The sequence below is a fragment of the Mus musculus genome, chromosome 13 (genome assembly GCF_000001635.26).
Source record: "Mus musculus strain C57BL/6J chromosome 13, GRCm38.p6 C57BL/6J".
NCBI classification, from domain to species: Eukaryota; Metazoa; Chordata; class Mammalia; order Rodentia; family Muridae; genus Mus; species Mus musculus.
Window position 1 is genome coordinate 60,028,379 of NC_000079.6, and position 12,353 is coordinate 60,040,731.

The 12,353-nt window shown below is 45.9% G+C and overlaps 1 long non-coding RNA gene across 1 annotated transcript in view; it reads left to right on the top strand.

Annotated features, from left to right (window-relative positions):
- The first annotated feature begins 1,332 nt into the window (after positions 1-1,332).
- Positions 1,333-12,353, top strand: part of A530065N20Rik (RIKEN cDNA A530046M15 gene) — an 86,959-nt gene continuing 75,938 nt past the window's right edge. Inside the window, exon 1 of the long non-coding RNA NR_046142.1 lies at positions 1,333-1,483. This is a non-coding gene — a long non-coding RNA (RIKEN cDNA A530046M15 gene). The remainder of the gene's footprint in view (positions 1,484-12,353) is intronic.

Sequence of the window (12,353 nt, forward strand, 5' to 3'; positions counted from 1 at the left end):
TTCTCACGCCCGGCCAGGAAGAACACCACAGACCAGAATCTTCTGCGGCAAAACTTTATTGCTTACATCTTCAGGAGCAAGAGTGTAAGAAGCAAGAGAGAGAGAAAACGAAACCCCGTCCCTATTAAGGAGAATTATCCTTCGCCTAGGACGTGTCACTCCCTGATTGGCTGCAGCCCATCGGCCGAGTTGACGTCACGGGGAAGGCAGAGCACATGGAGTGGAGAACCACCCTCGGCACATGCGCAGATTATTTGTTTACCACTTAGAACACAGCTGTCAGCGCCATCTTGTAACGGCGAATGTGGGCGCGGCTCCCAACACCTTAGGTATGAAGGACTAAGTATTTAATAGGAGAACAGCGAATGAACCAACGCATGCTGAGGTAGGGCAGGGACACTGCCTTTCCTCTTGGTAAGAAGCAACTTGTGAATCTTCACAAAAATTCAAAAATTTAGAACAGGATGGAGTAGAAAGTCTGATCTCTTAAAAATGAAATGATATTCTAATTCATGCTGACCTCATCTCCAGAGCACCTCTCTCTCTCTCTCTCTCTCTCTAACACATACACACAGACACACACTCATATACACAATCAGACAGACAGACACAGATATAGACACAGAGATATACATGAACACCCCCCCCCCAACATACACAGTCACAACACAGACAGACAGACAGAGATATAGACACATAGAGACAGACACATAAACACACACAGAGACACACACTCATATACACAATCAGACAGGCAGACACAGATATAGACACACAGAGACACACACATGAACATACAAACACACACCCCACATACAGACAGACAGATACAGTTATATACATACATAGGACACACACATGAACATACACACACACCCCACACACAGTCAGACAGATAGACACAGATATAGACACACATAGAGACACACATATGAACATACACACACACGCCCCACACACAGACAGACAGATACAGTTATAGACATACATAGGACACACACATGAATGTACACACAGAGACACATGCATAGTTGTCATCTCTACACTGTCCTTCATAAGTAATCCACCCATGGGGGAAATCTGATAAATCTGTCGATGTAGACATTGCTTTTGTTGGGCTGAGTCTTAGGTGCTACTGGCTGTATCTTCTTCCTGTTTTTCTTTTTTTGGCATCGTTATCGTCTTTCTCCTCAGGGATAAACCCTGATTCTACAAAGCTTTAAATGAAAACCTGCCAAGTTCTCCTTAGGTCAACTGCCGCTGCACTGGCTCAAGCAAACTTCAAATCGCTGTGGGGCTTGTAGTCCCACTGCCTTCCGAACACTGCAGACAGAAGAACAATGCAAAAACAAGGGAGAGTAAGAGAAGGTGGGCTAGGAGCCAATCCCTCAATCTCCCTCTCCCTTCTTCGGTTTCCTTGGAGGCTGAGAAGACAGCTCTGTCGGAAAGATTTGGCTTGGGTCCTGGCTAGGTCATGTGATCTGTGAGTATTTATCTATCTTGTTCTCAATAATAGCAATTAATAATAAACCGCCTGGCTGTGCCCCGGAACAAAGGATTGGATGTCTAGCGAAACGTGTCCACAGCAGTTCCATTTTGTAAGGCTGCTATCAGATCAAGCAAGATAAAATGTGCTCAGTACTTGAAGGAGCAACAATCTCTTCAATATTATTATTTCTTTCTCTTTGTCGCTCCCTGTTTCCCTCTGAGTGCCGTAAGCATGTGTGCTGTAAGCATGTTTGTGCAGGTCGGCACACCATGTGCTCATAGAAGGGTACAGGCTGATGTTGGGATGTCTTCCTCTATCATTGCCTACCTCTAAAAACAGTACATTTGCTTTTGTCAATTGATTGATTGATTGGTTAACTGATATTTATTGAAGAGGGGTGGGCTGTGCCTCAGAAGGTCAGAGGATAACTTCTGGGAATCTGTTCTCTCTTTCTGTCATGGGGCCTGGGAGATGGAGCGCAAGACATAAAGTTTGGCAGCCAGTTCCTTTACCTGCTGACCCATCTCGCCAGCCTCCCATCTTATATTTTGTGAGGCAGAGGTCTCCCACTGAACTAGGGCTTGCTAGTCTGGCTAGACAGACTGGCTGACAAGCCCCTGGTGTCTGCCTGTCTTTGCCCCCAAGTCTGAGATTGCAGATCTCCAAGGTGAATCCTAGCCTTTATGTAGCCACTGGGGACGCAAGCCGGAGCTCCTCCTGCTTGTGCAGCAAAGATCTCACCCTCCGAGCAGCCATCTCCTCAGTCCTGCTAGCGCTTCCTTTATGTCACTATTTCCTCACTAACATCAAACTAAAAACAAATTGTAGAATGAGCCGAGAAATCTGCTAGAAACTCTTCTTTAGATAGACCTTTAATTTTTGTTTTTTTAAGAATGATTGCTGCCAGGCCGGGCGGTGGTGGCGCACGCCTTTAATCCCAGCACTCGGGAGGCAGAGGCAGGAGGATTTCTGAGTTTCGAGGCCAGCCTGGTCTACAAAGTGAGTTCCAGGACAGCCAGGGCTATACAGAGAAACCCTGTCTCGAGAAACAAACAAACAAACAAAACCAAAAAACAAACCCAAACTAACAAACAAAAAAGAATGATTGCTGCCACGGGTAACATCTGAGGAAGCCATCAGGAAGGATTCAGATAATTATCTGCTTTAAAAAGGAATCTAAACACAAACAAATAACGCACACAGAACACAGACCTTCCCAGGCTTCTCAGCCCAGAGTTCTGTGTTTGCTTTGGTACCCAGCACAGCCAGCATAGCTTCATAAGGGCGCTCGTGAAGAAGATCTAGTTCTGTTGGAGGCTCAGTTACAAAGGCGAATGTCCAAGGCACCGGGGTGTGATGCTGCCATGGGATGGGGGTTGAGCACCAGGAAGCCGATGCCCATGAGTCATCTGTCCTACAGTATAGAGGAGGGGAATGGGTCTCCTGGAAGTGACATTAGAATTGTGACTATTCTGGAAGCTGTGGGCATTGTATGTTTTACTGAAACTCTGTAATTCAGGAGGCAAGGGCATCAGAGCTGAAGGGGGTAGTCTTTCTTGGTAATGTTTTCTGATGTGTTCCTGCTAGCAGAGTTTGGGGAAGTATTCTGCGTATGTGGTTGACAACGGGATGGAGTGTGCTGGTTTTGCCCTTCCTACGTCTAGACAAGTATCCACTCAGTCCAGGGGACTCACCGATGGTCGGTGAGAGGGGGATGGGCATGGGGTGAGAGCAGTGTGGGAACACAGAATTCCCCCAAGTGTTCTCTAACAGTTGAAAGAAGACCTAAATAAGAAAGAGAGACAAGGAATGGAGAGATGGAGAGCAGAGCCGTGTAATTGTTCATCATGAGGGGACATCTGCAGTTCCCAGTGATGGTCTACAGCATTCCTTTAGGAATCAGCCACAAGGGAACCCACAGAGTCTGTCCACAGACTGAGCCACAGGTGACACTGTTATCATTTGTGATTCTCCTTCATACACCTTCTGGCCATCGTGGGCTGCTTTCTCTAGTTGTCAGCTGATGTCACGCTTTACTTTAGGGCTCCCATTCTGCCTTTGGCAGTGGTCTGTTCCTGAGGCGGGCATGGCAGAAACTCCCACAGACCGCTCCTTTGAGAATGTAGTCACGTTCGTAGTGAATGGGATGGCATCTTTGCTTGAGCGACCATGTCTTTGTGTGCATATATGTATGTATTAACATTCTCAGAACTGTGTTTCTCATCAATCACAAATGTCTTAAGTTGCTGGTGAGGGATGGACAGCTTATGGGTCTACCTGAGAGTCTAGTGGGAGAGTCCTGGTTTTTCTCCATGACTTTCTCATGTGACTTCACAGCTCAGCAACTTAGCTTCTTGGATTCATGGGTGGAGGTGAGAATGAAGTGTCTCTTAGCTGTACTTTTAAGTCCAAATGTTCCAGTTTTAATTACTGTTCCACACTATACATTTGACTGTATGTATGGATAAATGGATAAACAGATACAATGTCTTTGTCTTTAATTTTTACTTCTTGATGTGTTGAGAATTGAAGATGGAAGTTCTTCCAAGCACGGCTGTTGTGTTGGGGACCCCCAATAATGCGACAAGTGAGCTATAAAGTCTGTGTTCATTGTAGAAACGCATAAGCTCAGGCCATCCTGACATACAGACCCTCATCTGAGCTTGGTCCTTGTGCCTGAACATGAGGCTGACAGAGTCCAGCCCCTTTCCTTGTCCATGTATACCGCTGCTGTATACATGACTCCCCAAAGCTCCACATCTGGTTCCATGGCAAGGTTTGGATGGTGCGCCCGTGGGGTGGGGTTGTTTGCTCTGTCATATGACCCAGTCAACACAGGAGGGTGAGAACCACTCCTCTCGCTGGGAAAACATTGGAAGTGGATTTCTTGGCAGTCTGATTTAGTCCTTGGAATGAGTTCTCCTATGAGACAGTGTTTTGCACAGTGCAGGGAACCATGGAGTTGGCCTGGCCTAGCTGCCTTGGGAGGCATGTGTCATAGGTTGTTCAGGCTGTGGCTCCTTGGGTAGTGCGTGCCTTCCAGTTCCTGGGAGACTTATGTACTCTCTTGAACAGGGAAGCATTCAGACTTTGTGGTTCTCTGTATGTTCTCTTAGAAGTCGAGGGAGCATGGAAGCTTGTCTACCCTGGATAGCTTGCAAATGTCATTGTGCCCTGGCAACTATGTATTGATCCTGGCAATTGCCGTTATATTCTGTTTCTGATAAGGGTATACAATGTCTGGTTACTCTCAATAAAATGGCCACAGGTTAAGTTTTGCTGCAAATCCTCCAGCTGGTCTTCTTTCATTCCTCATGGCCAGATCGGGTGACCTTGGATTGACAGGTCAGTCATCTACTCCAAAGTCTTACACAAGTCAGGAGGGAAACACATGGTACTGTGGATTGGGTAATTTTCGAGTCTTGTGGAAGAGATGTTTACTGAGATGTGGGCAGGGTGGTGAGCAGTCACAAGGCCAATACCCTGGAGAATGGCCATGGCAGGAATAGTTATCAAAATATGGGAAAGCTTTTGGGAAGGTCACCTTCAGTCAATCAACACATCTAGACAACCTCCATCAGAATGGTCTGTGGGCACATCTGTTAGAATTCTCTTGATGGATGATTGGTGTGAGAGGGCCCCACCCACTGTGATGATTGATATGAGAGGGCCCCACTCACTTCGGGTAGTGCCAACCCTGGGCAGTTGGTCTAACGTGTGTGAGTAAGCAGGCTGATGGGGAGCAAGTCAGTGAGCAGTACTTCACCAGGCCTCTCTGTCCTAGTGTCAGCCTCCAGGTTCTTGTTTTGCCTTCCTGCTCTGGCTTGCCTCAGGGATGAACTATGCTGTGGAACAATAGGGCAAATGACTCTTTTTTTTTCCCACAATGTTTATCACAGCCGTAGGGACCCAAGACAATCCTGGAACACATCTTTGTTTAGTCTCATGTCAACTAACACCTTTCTTGTTCTACCCAGTTTGAGTATTTTCTTTCTGGCTTTACCACCTGCTCTGGAGACCTTCCATGGTGGTTGACCCTACCACTATTATTTGTTCACTATAAATATCCACATAACACAATCAAATGTTCTGTCCATCACATCTGGGCACTGTAGCTGGGCGTGGTGGCACACACGCCTTTTATCCCAGCACTTGGGAGGCAGAGGCAGGCAGATTTCTGAGTTCGAGGCCAGCCTGGTCTACAGAGTGAGTTCCAGGATAGCCAGGGCTACACAGAGAAACCCTGTCTCAAAAAAAACTAAACACTAAAAACAAAAACAAAACAACCACAACCACATCTGGGCACTGTTATCTTGGTGCTTTTATCTAACAACTTCCACTTCTGAACAGGACCTTTGGAGTCCTGTCCATTCTGACAGGCAAACCGTATCATATCAGCAGAACTTCCCCCCCCCCTTCCCCCGATACTGAATCTAAGTCTCCAAACTCATCTCCCATTTCACAATTAAATGGGGAATGGATGGCAGAAGAGTAGTACAGCCCTCTGACTCTGTCTTCCCGTTAAATGTATTACTCATGCTGCCTGACACCCACCACGTTCCACAGCTTCTACAGAGGCATCACTGTTCATGTGCATTTTCTAACTGGATTGTAAGAACCATTAGGGACCAGTGCAAATATGTTCTGATAACTGGAGACATTGCAAGTCCTGGAGTACACACATGACTCTCTGGGTAAGCAGATTTGCATAGCTTGCTATAGTCTCTCTGGCCTCCGTTGAAGCAGTGCTTAGAACAGTCTGTACTCGGTGGTTTGATTCAGCACTGCACCAGAGGCATAGACTTGTGTTCCATTTCTTTCAATCGTAGGCTCACTAGGTGAAGAATGATAAACTTCCTACGTGAATTAGACTCTGAGAACTCTCCCAGTGGAAATGCCATCTGGTTCTGATACCTCCTAAGCAGTTGACCTAGTTTCTTTCATGGTATGGTTTAAAACTGACCCATGCATCTTTCCTTCCATCTCTCTTGCCTGTAATTATTGCTGTCTTCCTGCTGGACTCTTCATCTTCCATGATGGTTCTAGTGACCTATATGGCACCTTCTGTGTCAGTAGTGCAGTGGAATCATGGCTGTGATTCAGCTCTTACCTCTTACTCACACGAGTGAGCTGCAAGAGATCCTGGACTGTGTGTGCCATGGCTCAGAGCTGGAACAGGCTTTGATCTTCCACCACCACCACCTTCACCATCAGCCTTGACTCTTTGTTGTTGTTGTTTAAAGATTTATTTATTCTATGTATATGAGTATACTGTAGTAACTGTCTTCAGACATACCAGAAGAGGGCATCAGATCCCATTTTAGATGCTTGTGAGCCACCATGAGGTTGCTGGGAATTAGACGCAGGACCTCTGGAAGAGTAGCCATCTGTCCAGCCCCTGAGTCTTGATTTTAGTGGGGGAAGAAACAGAAACTTTGGATGCTCTTATCAAACAATGGCCTGAGTGTCTTACTGTACTTACTGACTTTCCTCTTTGGCTCTTGGGACCATCTCATCTTGAAGTGTCTAGAGATAGGCCTAACAGGGAAGATCTGTGGCTTGCTTGTGGCTGGGTTGGCTGGGGAGGTAGGGGTGGGGGTAGACAGAAATGTGAGTCTTCCATCCTGGGCTCACCTGCCACCATGGTCCTAGCTTTTGCTGGACTTACATCTCACCACACCAGGACTTACTTCTTCCAAGTCTCTCCTTGGTATTAAGTCACAGCTAGACTTTCTACCCTGGAGGTTTCTCCACTGAAGGTGTCTGGTTTCAAAATCTGGGCTGTGTTTTCAAATAACATTTCAGCACCTCAGGCAATGACATCATGGCAAAAGTGACAGCGTTAGCTCAAGTGTTGGTACAGCGGGCAATGGCAAGAAATCACCCGCCCAGTGAGTGGGCTGCTTAGAGAAGGGCAGCAGAGAGAATGTCACCTCTAAGTGGTATTTTTCCACAAAAATTTAATTAAAAACCATGGCTGTGTCAGTATTTATAGCACGCTGCCAGCCTCTTCCTTTGGATGGAACATTGCTGAGTGTCAGTCAGGATTCAGGGGTGGATGGAGCTCCCAGGAGGGAAAACAGCTTTGAGAGGTGCTGTGGAATTCCTCCACAGGAAGGGCGTTCAGTGCTGAGCGTCCGTGTGGTGGAGGGTGTCCCACTTGTGAACACTGGCTTTGTAAACTCAGATGGCTTAGGAGAGCCCCTTCAACATTCATTTCCTTTTCTATCAGCTTCTTCCTTCCTCTCAAGAAAGAAATGCCAGGGTGGACAGTGGTTTGCTGCCATTACTCAAATATACAATGTTGCTACCATTACTCAAATATACAATGTTGCTACTGTTATTCAAATATACAATGGGTTTGAGTTATAACTCTTTTATTGAGGCAACTATTAATAACATTGCCGGCTTTGTTTTTATTTACTGAGTACCCATCTTAGAAATGAGACTTTAAACCTCATCTCTCACCTCTACGAAGCCCCCAAGGAGGTGATGCTCTTACTTCTATTTTAAGTGGTTGAGCAGACAGAGTAACTTGCTCTTGGCCATTCAGCCCCACACATGAGTTTGACTTGGTTGTGTTGCTTTCCAAAATAACAGCAATAACAATAAAAAATAATCATGGCAATATATAGTAAGTACCCAATAAAAAGGAGCCATTATTCAGATATTAGATACATGTACATGGGCATGTGGGTACCTCTCTCTTCCTGATCTGGGGCCAGGAGGCCTATCATTACAAGGCTGGCTTTGCATTTTTAATTGGATAAAAAACGAAGCTGTGTCTCTTTGGGTGCTGTTAATTCTTAATTCTTGGTGCTGGAGAACCGTGTCCTGAGGGGATGACAGGGTTAGAGCATGAATTCACAGAGACCATTTGAATAAGAAAGAATGCCAGAGTTCCAGGTAGGAAAGAGTGCAAGGTCTCACGCCTCCCCTTGTTTTGAGGAGATGCACATGCCCTGAGCCTAGGTACTTGCTTCTCACTGAATTTTGTAAATGCCCACCATATTTTCTGGCCACCCTTTCAATTAGATGGAGTTGTGTGACTTGTTCCAGCCAATGGAAATGGGAATACAGAATCTTTCTTCCTGTCCAAGAAGAGGTTTGTTGTCTCTGTTCCCTTCTGTCCCCTATGATCCTGAGAGCTTAGAAGGCTGAACTGGAGGATGCTTGCCCAAATCCCCTCACACATTATTTTATTATCCTTCTGAGGGTCTGGGCTTAATTATTATTGCAGCAGAACCTGACTGATTCTGACTTCTATACACGTGTACTGATTTTCAGGCCTCTTCACAGTCAGCATCTTTAGAGGTCTGTCTGGATCTTGCACAGGTTGTGTGATTACTGTCATAACCATTGTGACTGCATATGTGCAATTTTCATTTTGTGTCCAGAAGACAGTCTTGATGTAGTCATTCACTAACCCTGGCTCTTAGAGTCTTTTTGCCCCCTCTTCTGTGATGATCCTTCAACCTTGGGAGAAGGGAGTATGATGTAGACATCTCATGTAGGGGTGAGCAATGTCTTCCCCTTTAGGATGAGCAATGTCTTGTCCTGTGGGGTGAGCAATGCCTTGTCCTCTGCACATGAACCAGTTGTGGCTCATTGTGTTAATCACCATCTGCTGCAAAAGGAAGACTCAGTTTCACATTGACTTCTCCTTCTTTGAATCTCAAATTTAAGGTACTCCCAGAGTATATACTGTGACCCGCCATTTCTGGGGCTTTCAGAGCTCACCTTGGCCCATGGCTTTAGATGCTAGCCATTTGTCTAGGCCATTCTAATAAACATGGAGAAATTAGTATGTGTTGGGGGAGAGAGACAGCTCAGCAGATCAGAGCACCGACTGCTTTTCTAGAGGATCTGTGTTTTATCCCCAGCATCCACATGGAGGCTCACAACCATCTGTAACTCCAGTTACATGAGATCGGATGCCCTCTTCTGGCCTCCATAGGCACCAGACGGTCATATGGTATACAGACATACAGTTAGGCAGAATACTCATATACACTTATAAACTAATTTACTACAAATAACTTTGTGTACCCATCATGAGCCGTTGGCTATCTTACCCCTCCTCAGATTCCTGTCTTGTCAGTGGCTCCACTCTCTCTGAGATTCATCTGTGAATCTTCACGTTTGGCACAACCTATCATCGAGCTCTGTCTCGTCTCATGCCCAAACACCCCAGGTTTCACATGTCATCCCAGTTCACAGCTGCTAAACTAATTCCAGACATTTCCATCACTCACATGTGTTAAGCCTCTTGTCTTTGGTTCTGTCTACTGTTCCCTTACATCACAGTACAGGGCACCAGTTACAAACAGAAATGAGGTTGCCCTGTACCTAGTGTCCTGTGGTGGTTTGAATATGCTTGGCCTAGGGAGTGGTACTATTAGGAGGTGTGGCCTTGTTAGAGTAGGTGTGGCCTCATTAAAGGAAGTGTGTCACTGTGGTCATGGGCTTAAAGACTCTCATCCTAGCTGCCTGGAAGTCAGTCTTCTCCTGTTTGCCTTCAGAACAAGATGAGGAACTCTCAGTTCCTCCAGCCCCATGTCTGCCTGCCTGGACACTGCTATCCTTCCTGCTATGATGGCAACAGACTGAATCTCTGAACCTGTAAGCCAGCCCCAATTACATGTTGTCTTTGATATGAGTTGCCTTGGTCATGGTGTCTGTTCATAGCAAAACCCTAACTAAGACATATCCTTTTGTGTTACTTCCAATAATAATTCAAATACCATGAAATAACATTATCTGGGTAAGACCCCAGATCTGCTGCTGGTTATGTCTCTGCCGCCCCTCCTCTATTGACTCCATCTGTGCTGTTCACTAGCTTCAAGTCCACTAGCTTCATTTTCTCCCTAGTTTAGCGTCTTTGTATCTGCTATTTCTCATGTCCTGGGTTTTCATGAGGCTTTGCCCTTTGTGATGCTTATGCTTCACCCCAGATTTCGCCTTCTCAGGTCTCATGGTGTTTCTAGGTTGAGGAGACTTAAGTTCCTACTGCCTTTTCCTGCTTGCCTTATTTCACAGTCCTATCATCTCCCAAAGCGATAACATGTATGGTTATCACTACATGGAGCAAGGACATGGGTGTAATGGATGCAGGGAATTTACCTTTTCACTCTTGTCTCATCACACACAAAAGCACTCTTGAGGTATCAATAAACCACTCACCAATAAATGAGCGAATCTGTAAGTTACTTTGTTAAAGCATGTGGCTTATCTTTGATCACCGTGACAGAGCACCTTACATACATGATCTACCTGACATACATGATCTACCTGACATACATGATCTACAAGAAGGGGAGGCTTATTTTGGCTCACAGTTTCCGACATTTTAGCTCATGGTCATGCCACCCTGTGTCTAGACATGTGGGAAGACAGAATGTCATAGCATGAAGTGTATGATGGAGTTAAGTTGGCCATCTCCTAATAGACACAATGTAGAGGGCAGGGAGCAGGACCTAGACCACCTGAAAGCTGTCATCCCCAGTGGCCCCATGTCCCAGTAGCACCATCAGAAGAGGACCAACTCTTTAGCACACAGATTTTTGGAGGACATACACCATGGGAATTCCATTTCTCAGAACTAATCTGTAAGCTTAGCCTGACATGATGTTGCCAGGAATGTGGTTTGAGTAAGAATGGCCTCCATAGGCTCATAAAGCTGTAGTCTTGGAGTAGGTGTGGCCTTGGAGTAGGTGTGACCTTTAAGTGGGTGTGACCTAGAATAGATGTGGCCATAGAATGGGTGTGGCCTTGGAGTGGGTATAATCTTGGAGTGGGTGTGGCTTTGGAGTAAGTGTGACCTTGGAGTGGGTGTGGTCTTGGAGTAAGTGTTGCCCTTGCTGGAGGAAGTGTGTCACTGGGGTGGGCTTGGAAGTTTCAAAAGCTCACACCCAGCCCAGTGTTTTTCTTCCTCTGTTTGAGTTTGGATCACGAGGTAAAGCTCTCAGTTATGTCTCCAGCACCATGTGTGCCATCATTCTCTCTGTCCTGATGACAAAGCCTCTAAAGCTCTAAGCCAGCCCCAGTTAAATGCTTTCTCTTATTAGAGTTGCCTTGGTCTCTTCACAGCAATAAAACCTGGAATTCTGTACTATTCCTGGGTCCCTTCCTGGGTATGGCCATGTTCTCACCTCATTGTAGTTTTTCCTTCTCACCAAAAGATGAGGTCAAGAAATGAGGAACTGCTGGAAGGATGGCTCAGTGGGCAGAAGACTTGCTGTGTAAGCACAGGTTCCTCAACCCTCACATAAAAGCCAGCAGTGGTGTAGACAAGCTCTCTGGAGCTTGCTGGCCAGTCTGGCCAGCCAAAATATAGAGCTTCAGATTCAAGGAGAGGCTCCATCTCAAGAAAATAGGGTGAGGAGTGATACAGGAGATCACCTGCCATTGATTCCTGGTCTCCATGTGTGAATTCTTATGTACATGGGCACACACACACACACACACATGTATGCACACACATAGATAGACAGATGATAGATAGTTAGATAGATAGATAGAAAGTAAGAAGATAGATAGATAGATAGATAGATAGATAGATAGATAGATAGATAGATAGATAGAATATGCTTTCCTACAGTGCATTCCAGTCCAGAAGGGTGTATGTTCAACCCTCTCAGCACACCCTTTTAGAATGTCCTCTTGGGACTTCAGAATCCATATCCAGGGCCTTGTGGGACTCATTCACTCCTCCTTTCAATGGCAGAACAGCATGTAAATCTCTAGGTCTGGGGGTGGCCAGGGTCAGCTGCAGAGAGTTGGGTACAGGTGGGTTATAGATGTGTATGTTGGCTCCACTAATTTGCATCCAAGACTTCTTGCATTGCAAAGTAGAACCTGGAGT